This window comes from Malania oleifera, chromosome 2 (genome assembly GCF_029873635.1).
Source record: "Malania oleifera isolate guangnan ecotype guangnan chromosome 2, ASM2987363v1, whole genome shotgun sequence".
Taxonomy (NCBI): Eukaryota; Viridiplantae; Streptophyta; class Magnoliopsida; order Santalales; family Ximeniaceae; genus Malania; species Malania oleifera.
This window is the reverse complement of record NC_080418.1, coordinates 136,179,363-136,190,430: the sequence shown is the minus strand read 5'-3', so window position 1 is coordinate 136,190,430 and position 11,068 is coordinate 136,179,363. Positions and strand designations below refer to the sequence as shown.

Genomic DNA, 11,068 nt, shown 5'->3' with positions numbered 1-11,068 from the left:
TACTCGAGAATATGGAAGATTACCCGTTCATACAAGTAGCTTCCCTCTGCTCTAATACTAATACCATGGCACTCACCTTACTCAATAAGTCTTCGGGTTCTGTATATAGGCAAAGTCTCCGAGAATAGGGAAGATTACCCGCCCACACAAGTAGCTTCCCTCTGCTCTGACACCAACAGAAAATTACCAGGGCACTCGCCTTTCTCAGCAAGCCCTCGACGGAGAGTTTTACTTTACCATTAATATACATACAATTAAATTCACATTCCATATATCTTATCAAAACATATTCCACGTCAATTATCCGCACAGGAATTTACTGTCCACATAGGACTTACATCCACACAGGAAATACCGTCCACATAGGACTCACATCTACACAAAAAATATCGTCCACGCAAGATACATAACATGGCGCACACAGGCACCATCATCCACACAGGATATAACACGGCCCACACAAACACCACTATCACTAGTATCCAATCCCCATGACCTACCCGTAGTAAATGAGAAAGGGAAGGTGATTTTTTTTTTTTTTGTCTTTTTTGTTGTCTTTGCATCTACTTCTTCTTCTTGTTGTTTTTTTTTTTTTTAATGAATATTTTGCACTTGCATGTATATGTATGAGTCCCCTATGATGGGAAATTCAATAATTGAGGGTAATGTAATCTCCATTTAAACTCCGAGAGATGGATTGTCAAGTGAAACCCTCCCTTTTGGAGGTCTCAATAGATAATTTGAAGTGCATAATGATCTATTATCTTATTCGAATAGCAGCTTAAATTAATTCCTAAATAGAGCTCACACAAAGGATAATCATGTATTTTTGAGTCTCTTAGGGTGAGATGAAACTTGTTTCTTCAAATAGAATTCCAAATATGGCATAAATGGATTCAATTCTAAAGGTTAGTAATTCAATAAAAATATGAGAAAATTAAGCAACTAAAATCAATCTCAAGATGGAGCTCAGAGAACAGGTAATTGCATCTGTTTTTTGAGTTTCTGAAGTGAGATGAAGCATGTATCCTCAAATGGAATTGCATGATACTTAAAAAGATGGTAATTTGAATAAAACATGTTTTTGACTTATACATATCACAAAGATATATTCAAATATAGGTTAAAACATGTTTATAAATGATTATATTTCGGAAGAAGTTTGTAAAATCATATCTAGCCTGATATTATATTCAAACTGATTAAAACTTTATATGATTTAAAAAAATACCTTGGATTTGGTGCAACAAATAAAGTAGTATACATTGATGATATTGTTTCTAGTACCACTCATCGAAGTATGTGTAAATAAAAATATAATACTATAGAGACATATTTAACTTATTAAAAATTAAAAAATAATAATAACTAAATTATGAAACTATAAATAAAGCAAAATGTTGCGTCTAATTTCAAGAAATTAGTTAATAATAGTGCTATAACAACCAAGAAGAAATAAAAAATAATAATAAATGACAATAAACAAGGTCCCTTTAATATAACTTTCTATTAGTTGTGAATTCAAAAAAGAAAATGATTGTGTTCAAGAGTTTAGATTCTAAAAAAATTGAATTTGAATTGTTCACAAAAAATGTAATGGAAAATTTTATTGAAGTTTGTCTAAATTTATAAATTATACTTAATTAAATATTTAAAATTTATGCTCCCAAAAAAAAAAATTTAGCACTAGCGGCCACAACACCAAGTTCGTTATCATTTTCAAGAAAAAATGGAAGTTATAAAGATGAAAAGAATATATGAATATTCTAGCAATTTAAAATCGAAATAATTTGTTAAAATTACTTATATGTCCGCAATTTATAAATGTTGAAATTAATCCGTAACATATAGTTTTGATAATATTTAAAAATAATGAAGAAGTAAAATATTTATTCCTTTAATTATACTTTTAAAACTTTATATTTTATAGAAATTAGTTTTCACCAAATAAATATTTGTATTTAAATTTATTTATTCACATTCAAAACCAAATCCGTTGTAGTCTAGTTGGTCAGGATACTCGGCTCTCACCCGAGAGACCCGGGTTCGAGTCCCGGCAACGGAACTACTTTTTGAAAGCTCTCTTTTCTCATTCCAAACTAAGGAAGGTCAAAAGGATGCACAGGTCACATATAAAAGCCCCCACCTGTTTTAATTTCTTTTAATTATAAAAATCTCAATTTCATTTATTAAGCATTAAATCATGAATTTATTCGTATTTAAATTTTTTTTTTCCCTTTTTCTTCCATGTAATATTACAATTTTTAAAAATATTATATTTTAATATAATTTTTATCATGATGAATATATACTTAATGAAATTGTACTTGTACACTTTTACATTGTAAACTTTAATCAAACTTAAATTATGGTAGTAGAATTCTGGCGCCAGCCATGCATATATATTTTAACAATTAATTTTAATGATAATATTATAATTTGACATATTATTTATATTATTTAATTTAATATAATTAAAAAATATTAATAAATTTATCTGAACAATATAATATTTATAAAAAATATATGTAATGCATAAAATTTCAAAATTTTTACAAACATGTATATCTGATATAAATTTATTTGTGACAGACTAATTTAAATGTAAATTAATTGAAAAAAATAAAATACAGATATAAACTATAATAATATTGAATGAGGATTTAAAATATAAAATTTGAGTAAAATCTAGATATTTTATTTTGTAACATATAGGAAGTTGAATAGTTATTAAATTACATGTATTTGTGTATTTATATATAAGTATAAATTTATATATAATTGTAATATTTTTGTTTATTGGAACCTTTTGATGGAATGTCAGACAAAAAAATTGTATTGTATTGTATTTTATATATTATATTGAAGATTTTAAAAACAATTTTAATGTATATAATTTATGTAACAAAAATATAACACGGTATATATATTTCTATATTTATAAATTAAAATTAGTTCTATAATTTTAGTGGAAAAAAATCGTATTGTATTGTCTAAATTATATTGAATATTTTTTTTTAAAAAAATTCCAATTCTAATTTTAATGTACTAATGTATGTAAATAAAAATATAACACGGTATATATATTTTTATATATTTTCAAATAACATATATTAAAATTAATTCTATAATTTTAGTAGACATAAATATAAACTAATGATAAAGAAAGTTGGAATTAACAATTTAAATTAATTTTATAATATAAAAGTATTGAGAAAGAAAGTGAGGGAAAATTGTTAAGTTGGGACCCATTTATAAAAAAAAATTTATCTTAGTAAATCATTCATGTTGGGATTTTTAAATTTTGTTTAATAAAGAAAGAAAAGAGTTTAAAAAATAATTTAAAAAAATTTAATGGGACCAAATGTAGAGAGATAAATTTAAAAAATAAATTAAAAAATTTAGTCTAGCACAAGTAGGCCAAATTTTATTGGGGCCCACATAAGCCTCCAACCTCTTCGGAGAGGGGGAAAAAGAAAAATATGAATGTTAAAAAAAATTAGTGGGGCCATGTCGAGTCCTTGCCTCCGCCAAAAGAGAAATAAAATTGAATTTTTAAAACATGATCGAACCATATGGGCCTTTCTCCGTTGTGAGAGAGAGTTGATAGGAAAGAATGGACAAAAGTAAAAATAATAAATAAAAAAACAAAAAACAAAACTTGGATATAGAAAAAAAAAAAAAAATCCTCGCACCACGTGTCAATGTTGTGTTAGCTTGCTTGAGAGTTAATATATATAGTATAGATTAGATTATTAGGATTAGATATTATTTGAGTCAACTCAAAATATGATATGCCCAAATTTGCCTATTTATATATTTAAAACATTTTTAACACATTTAAACCTATTAAAATGTAAGCTTTTACACGCATGCGCATATATTTAAATGCATTTTTTATACATGAAATTATTTGCTTCGTGTTGATTGGATGGAGTTCAAACTTGTACCCCTATTAAGGTTTTCTATGTTTTCAAGTTTATGCAGGCATCTTGAATTTTAATATTTTTTAAATATTTTGATATTGTTCATATATAAATGAGTGATTTTTGTGAAAAAACATTTTTGCCTAATCTAAACATTGCTTGCCTCGAGACTTGCCTAATAATAGCTAACACTCAAGTTCAACAAAATGATGTGTAAATAGGGTTGAGTTAGTCTTGAAACAAAATAACATTTGGGATCAACTTAAAAATAAGCAATTATCTATGTGAACATAAAACTTAAGTTTAGAAATAGATAAACCTTGATTAAGGTACAAATAGATAAATGAGCAATTAACTTTATAAAATTTACATCTACAAATGTGTGTATGTATATAGAACTTTATGAGTTTTTATTTTTTAAAATAATTTTAAATAAGTTCATATATTTTTAAAATATAAATAAGCAACGTTGGATAGATCATAATCTTCCATGCCAGGCTATTCATCCAAAACCAACAATTTAACTTATAAAATTTACATCTACAAATGCATAGAGTATATAACTTTACTTGTACTTGACAGAGAAAAAGGAAAGAAAAGTTTGGAGGATTTGGTATGTACTATAGGAATCATTATGATGTCTTAATGAACTCAAGAGGTGCTATCAAGCTCATCTATGGGCTCCTCCAGCGGTAACAAGTGGTATCAAAATCAATGGTTCGTAACTCTAAGTGAGCGACATCTTAAAAGTCGAAATATGAAACTAATTCTCCTGACGTGCTAATAGTTGGAGGACCAAGTGTGTGGCCGAGACCAATACGGATCATCTAGGCCTGGGATGGATTTGAATAGGGTCAAGACGTGGGAGGTAAGATTGGTTCGAAGGTTCGTGGAATGCAATACAAGGCACGTAAGACACCAATGGTAAGGCTCACTTGAGCAACTGTTAGAAAATTAGGCTTACTCCCATAAGTGAAACGGCTTCCGTTCAAGGGAAAGTAATTAGAACTCACAAGTGAGGGGGAGAATGTTGAGAATTTCACTTGTGAGTTTGTCCCACATTGAAAAATTTGAGTGGATAATGGGTGTTTATATACATAGTTAAGTCCAAGGCCCAATAGGTTTAAGCTTTTGGGTCAAGTTGGTGTTTTCTAATGTATATCAAGCACATCCATGGACTCCTTCGGCGCTAACAGTTTCTAAAATAATTTTACCTCTTCTCGGAGTAACCTTTTATAGTTGTGTAGGTCTTTATCTCATTAAATCCTCCATTTATGAGAAATTATTAGGGATTTGTGGACCTTTATGTTAAAGGTTATATACTAAATTTATAAGTCTTTATTGGAGAGTTACAAGAGCTTTAATATACCCTTTATTATCTTTTAATGCCCTTTTATCATCTCTCAACGCCCCTTTGATGGTTGCATCGCCTTCAAATTTTGGGTTGTCATTTTATTACTTATCACAAATCATTCACAAGTATGTGCTTGCTTCTTGTAAACACATACCACATAAACAAAAGAATTGACTCCTCAGCCGAGCCTCTTGATTAAAAAGGATGTAATCACATTAAATTTTATATAACTAATCACACAAGTTATTTTAAATTTGCATAATGAAATGAGAGAAACGAAAAAGTTATCATATCAGCATAACAGTTGGTCAAAATTTTAAAAAAATTATTTCATTTTGAGTATATTTCAATGCAAAAGCTGGTTTAATTCTAAGATTGGGTAATAAAGGAATAGATATTTGCATAGTAAAATTTTGGAATAATTATTTATTATATACACTATGCTTAGTTGAAATAATACTATTTTTTGCATCATTATTTGCTAGGTACCTAGCGAATGAGCCTAAGATGGTAATTGTGCAAAGGCTCGTCCTATAGCATGATTATGTCTTCATAACATTGAATCTTCTTTTAAAGCTCACTTCCTCAATTCTTATTCCCCTAGAGGCTTATAAAAATTATATGCGGTAAATGTTTTCTTAGATCTTTTTTACTCAATCATCATAACTTTATCTAAGGGCTCGCCCTTACCCTATTTCACGTTTGATATATATTTCATTTGTGCAATGCATAAATATCCTTAGTTTGCATATGAATGACATATTTCTTGTCAACTATTATGTTTCTATGCATTGGCTATTTCACTGTTAATATATTCTATTTTGCAAATCATAAACAATGAAATTGTGCATCTCTCAACAGGTGCTTAGCTATTTCATTCAAACTATCCAACCACATAATCTTCCACAAATTCAATATTTTGATAGTCTTAAATCATTTACATTTTAGACATTTTTAACTTGATAATACCTCTTTCTTCCAAATCATGAAGTTTGGATTTGGTATACACTATAATGTCTAGACCCAAAACATTGAGAAAAACTGCTGTTGATTGAACCATTGGGGTAACTCAACCTCCAAAGTAAAACAAGTAGGAGATCAAGCCAAAGACCTTTAAAGCATTGGACTCCACCTACATATCACTGTATAGGCACTTTTATAGGTTTATTATTTAAACTTCACTGACAAGGGTAGTGTTCCAACTTCCAAGCCTTCAATCCTTTGTTAACCATGTATAGGAGTTCAAGTATGCAAGTTTCTTTTGGAAAACATTTGGCAAAAACCTACTAATATACTCTTAATCTCTATTCAAGTAAAATCAAGACAATAATATCTAATAACAAAAAACACAACCCCAACCCCACCCCAAGGTTGTGATTTATAATTTTTGTAGGTTCTTCTAATCTATGTTCAACATGAAAGCCTCAAGTTCCAACAGTTGGGACACTTCTTTCATAGTCACAAGAAAAATATCTTTCAATGATTAACATCTTCGTAATTAAAAAAAAAAAAATTCACTAAAAATTAAAGGACAAAAAAAGTAAATGATTTTTTTAAATACAATTTGCTCAATATAATTTCGTTTACATCTTATCTAAATTCATACATATTAAAGTTCTTCCAAGTTCCTAACTTCCAAATGTCATAAAAAGAGTAATTGCAATTGGGTTCCCACTCCATAACAACACTAGCAATAGCAGTTTTTGTTAAAAGACATGCGACAGACATGAGCTTGTCATTCACTCGGCATGAATAAATGAAGTATCAAACACTATTTTTCATTATAACAAGTTAATCACATTTTAAATCCAAATTCAATAAATTAGCCACCAATTAGGAAAAACTATACCCATTAGGAACAAAGAGAATTAAGACCATCAACTTCAAGGGTTTAAATCAAGCTCAAGTACAAGGGAAGTTTAATAAGATCATGCCAACCTCAACTGTAGGGTGGGTTATGCACATGTCATGCATGATCATGGCGATAATAGCGGCAGCAAAGCCCATGAAGGCTACAGATTCATCACCCCTAACATTGCTTTTATCGCCATCACCATCATCTTCTCCAGATTCTCTTCTTTTACAAAAACTTACAAATCAAGATCCAGAAGAACAAGTTATGCACCAGGTTCAACCTGCAAATCTAGAAAAAGAAGAAGATTATGGCAATTGGAACCCTTCACCCTACTTTGATAGAGGTAATGCAGGTCCCATTCCCCACAGTGTTCCTCTTGGTTCATTTCCCACAGATGCTATGCTTTCCAACTAAAAGAGACATGATATGTTGATCTATCCAGTTCAATGGCCTCAAACCCAAGCCTTCAATTCTAACTTCCATTTCACCATATTTGTAATCACAAAAATAAACGTATGCTTCTTCTTCCTAGAATATAGTTCATACCATCCTATGAAAATCAAATATATAGAGATATATGAGTATTCATTTTATTATATCATATATAGTTATGGTGATTCTGTGTGTGCGTGAGATCACATGAGTGGGTTTGGATTGGGGTGGAGCTGCGGAGGGTTGGTGCCTACGACCCTGAACAATTTCTTCTCTCATGTTCTAACTAGATCAGGAACACATTCAGACCAAAGAATTCAAAACACAGGAACACATTCCACCCAAAGAATTCAAAATTGAGAAGCCCTCTAAGCTCATTACTTCATTTGATCACTAGATGTCAAAAATTCATGCTTGTTCATGCACTGGTTCACTGCCCAACTCAACATGTAGTTGCACAAAAGTCTCAAAAGGCAACCAATTATATTAAGCAAATCAAGGTTGTTGCACCTCCATCACAACACATGGAGCTTTGTGTTTACTTGTCACTACCATAATTGTAGAATTGTACGATTCAAAATTGAGGAAAACATAAATAAGTTCAAATCACATAGGAGAATCACAGGAGGCTGTGAATTGAGGAAACTAGTCTTGAGAAGAAAACCAAAGTCGACTAGGTGCATGGGTGAGTTTTTGGTTGGCACATTCACTTTTCCACCCTTAAGATTTAAAGGACTGTTTTTTATTAGTATTTATATTTAATAAGTTTTGGTTATGTTTTTCATTTGCTTTTTCTTCTCATTTTAGTTAAAGAAAGGTCATGCATTAAAAAGACTACATTCTTTTATTAAACACCATTAAGTTCATATTTTTATTGTTTTTTATGAATCACACCCTTAAAAACCATAAGATTCAATATTTCTCATTAATTTTTTCTTGATTCCCTTCCTTATTTTTTCAAAGCATACACATGAATTTTTTATTGATAAACATGCAAATTTACACCATACACATAAAGTTTATTTTTTAAAATAAATTTTATGGGTCCTTACTCTTTTAGTGTATCTTGAACTATTGGATTTAGTGTTTTAGTTTTGAATCACATAATATGTTCATGTTATAGCTTCATGGACCTACAATCTTTTTTCAAAGGCAAGTGTCACTCCAATTATCAACGTGGTTGATCCATATTTATTGAAATTTCAATGTATTTTACTATTTTACTTGATGCACATACATGCAAAACATTTGGAATTTTTTTGAAATTTTGAATCAAATATTACCATTCAATTCTTGATTCATGAAATTGAGATTTTGATTCACCATTAGAATGTCTATTTGACAACTATGCTTATTACATGTATGCATAGGAAATCATCAAATTGAGTTCCCAACTTGCACAAGCAACAAGAAATAGCTACATCAACTTTATAATATTACCTTAAAATTTGGTAAGAAGACAGAAGGGAAACAATAAGTCAAAAGAGCCTAAAGAACTTATAAATATGATCAATTATTCATACTGACTTTAAAATTAAATATTTGTGAAACCCTAACAAGCATCTGGCAACACAAGAAGTCATGCTTACGATTTGAAAGCAAGTAAGTGGCACAAAAACAAGACTTGCTGAAAGACATCAAAATTGCCCTTCAGAAAATGTGAATACTAAGGGGGTCTTTGGTTCATGGCATCTTCCAACACTGCCAGGAATGTCCCATTCCAATGTTTGTTTGAGACTGGAATCTGATGAGGCGCAATGATGCTAATTTCATATTTCCTAGGAATGAAGGGTTCCCACTATTACAAGACATGGGTATCCCAATCCCATGCTCCACCACAGTTAAGTTTCAATGAATCCCGTAAGAGTCCTGACTCTGCAGACAAGAGAAGCTTACAAAAAGTTTAATTTGTAACTATCCTCAGGATTGGAAATAGAGATCTAACATTGCTCAACACGAATAAAAAAACCAAAACTCATTGCTACCACAGTGATCACAAGTACAACATTACTTCCTGGCTCATTAACCAATTCATTATCAATCATAACCCTCTACATATTTATGCCACATGGTTCATCGATACAGCTGTTAAATTCAGATCAGCATCTTGAGTGGTCCAATTTTTGAAGGTGATTCATAGGCGATTCCACACTAGCTAGCTCTTGTTAATTCAATAATTTCTCAATTTTTTTCTTCCAGCATATGGAAAGCAACTAAAAAAACCCACAACAGTCTGCTTTTAAATTGGTGCAGACACAGATTAGTTGGTAAACTAGTAGAACTAGCTCATCTCAAGACTACATGAAGGGAAGCCTATGCAGGTTTATACTATTTCTTTCACTCCACATTATATCTTTAGTCTATTAATCCATGAAAAATATTTTGAAACTACAGAAAAAAAAAAAATCATCTCCCTCACTCTTATCTGGATTCCTGCATTGCTGCAAGTTAGTACATGTAGCCAAAGTAGTTGTCTTTTTCAATGCAACAACAAAAATGATTTAGACTGTAACCATCAAATTCTAAAATTTAATGGCTGCCTTATTGTGTTTTATGATAAATACCACCAAACCAAGCTATTTTCATATGCACATATTTTATTTCTCAGAAGCCAAGGTTTAGCATCTAATCTATCTATGTCAGCACTTGGAAAATGAGTACCACTTACACATAACAAGTAGAGCACCAGTGCTTTCATATGCATACATTTTGTTTCTCAGAGTGCAGGGACAATGCAGTAATAAAGCTGAACTTCAAAGTGATGATCAATGCATAACGTTTTCTTCCATATAACTAGTTATGAAGGCCACTCATTGACGATTGGAAGTTCTCCTTATGTGTTTGTGCTTCACTAAATAGGCAAATTATGCAATGTAAAGAAAATGGGTTCAAACTAATTCCATTGAACTTTTGGCCCACGTTTCTAAAATTATTAAAAATAATCTGCTAAAAGAACAACAAATCAATCACGCATGAGTCTGCACTCACATTCAACTACAATCTTTTGTTGCTTATCTAAATTTATGACAAACTTCTTTGTAACAATTTACCAACCTTGAAACAAGGACTTAATATTTTTCATGACTCAACGAATCTCAATCCAAAGCATATGGCTTGGTTATACGATTCTCAGTTGCAGCCTTTAGTAAACTAAGTAAGAAGCTTGAAGAACAGAGCATGCTTTGAGGAATAAATAGCAATTTTTTGCTACACTCTGCCTTTAGGAATGTCATATCTTGATTTAGGAATGTCACTGAACAAATATATAAGCAGTTGGAACTTGGCATATGAATCATTGAAAGCACTGAATAGCAGCAATGAACTCATTTAGGAATGTCATGAACAAATTTTTTTTAAAAAAAAAAAACAGATGAATCCATGAGAGCAAAATGCCAATATCCTGAATTCCTGATGCGATATCTTGATTGTTTTCTGGACCAGTATGTTATAAACCAGCATCAGTGGAGTACTTTGTATCAATATATAATGTTTATTTGAGGT

At 30.5% G+C, this 11,068-nt stretch overlaps 1 non-coding gene across 1 annotated transcript; it reads left to right on the top strand.

Moving 5' to 3' along the window:
• The first annotated feature begins 1,992 nt into the window (after nt 1–1,992).
• Nucleotides 1,993–2,065, top strand: TRNAE-CUC (transfer RNA glutamic acid (anticodon CUC)). Its single transcript has one exon. It is a non-coding gene; the product is annotated as a tRNA-Glu (tRNA).
• Nucleotides 2,066–11,068: the final 9,003 nt, after the last annotated feature.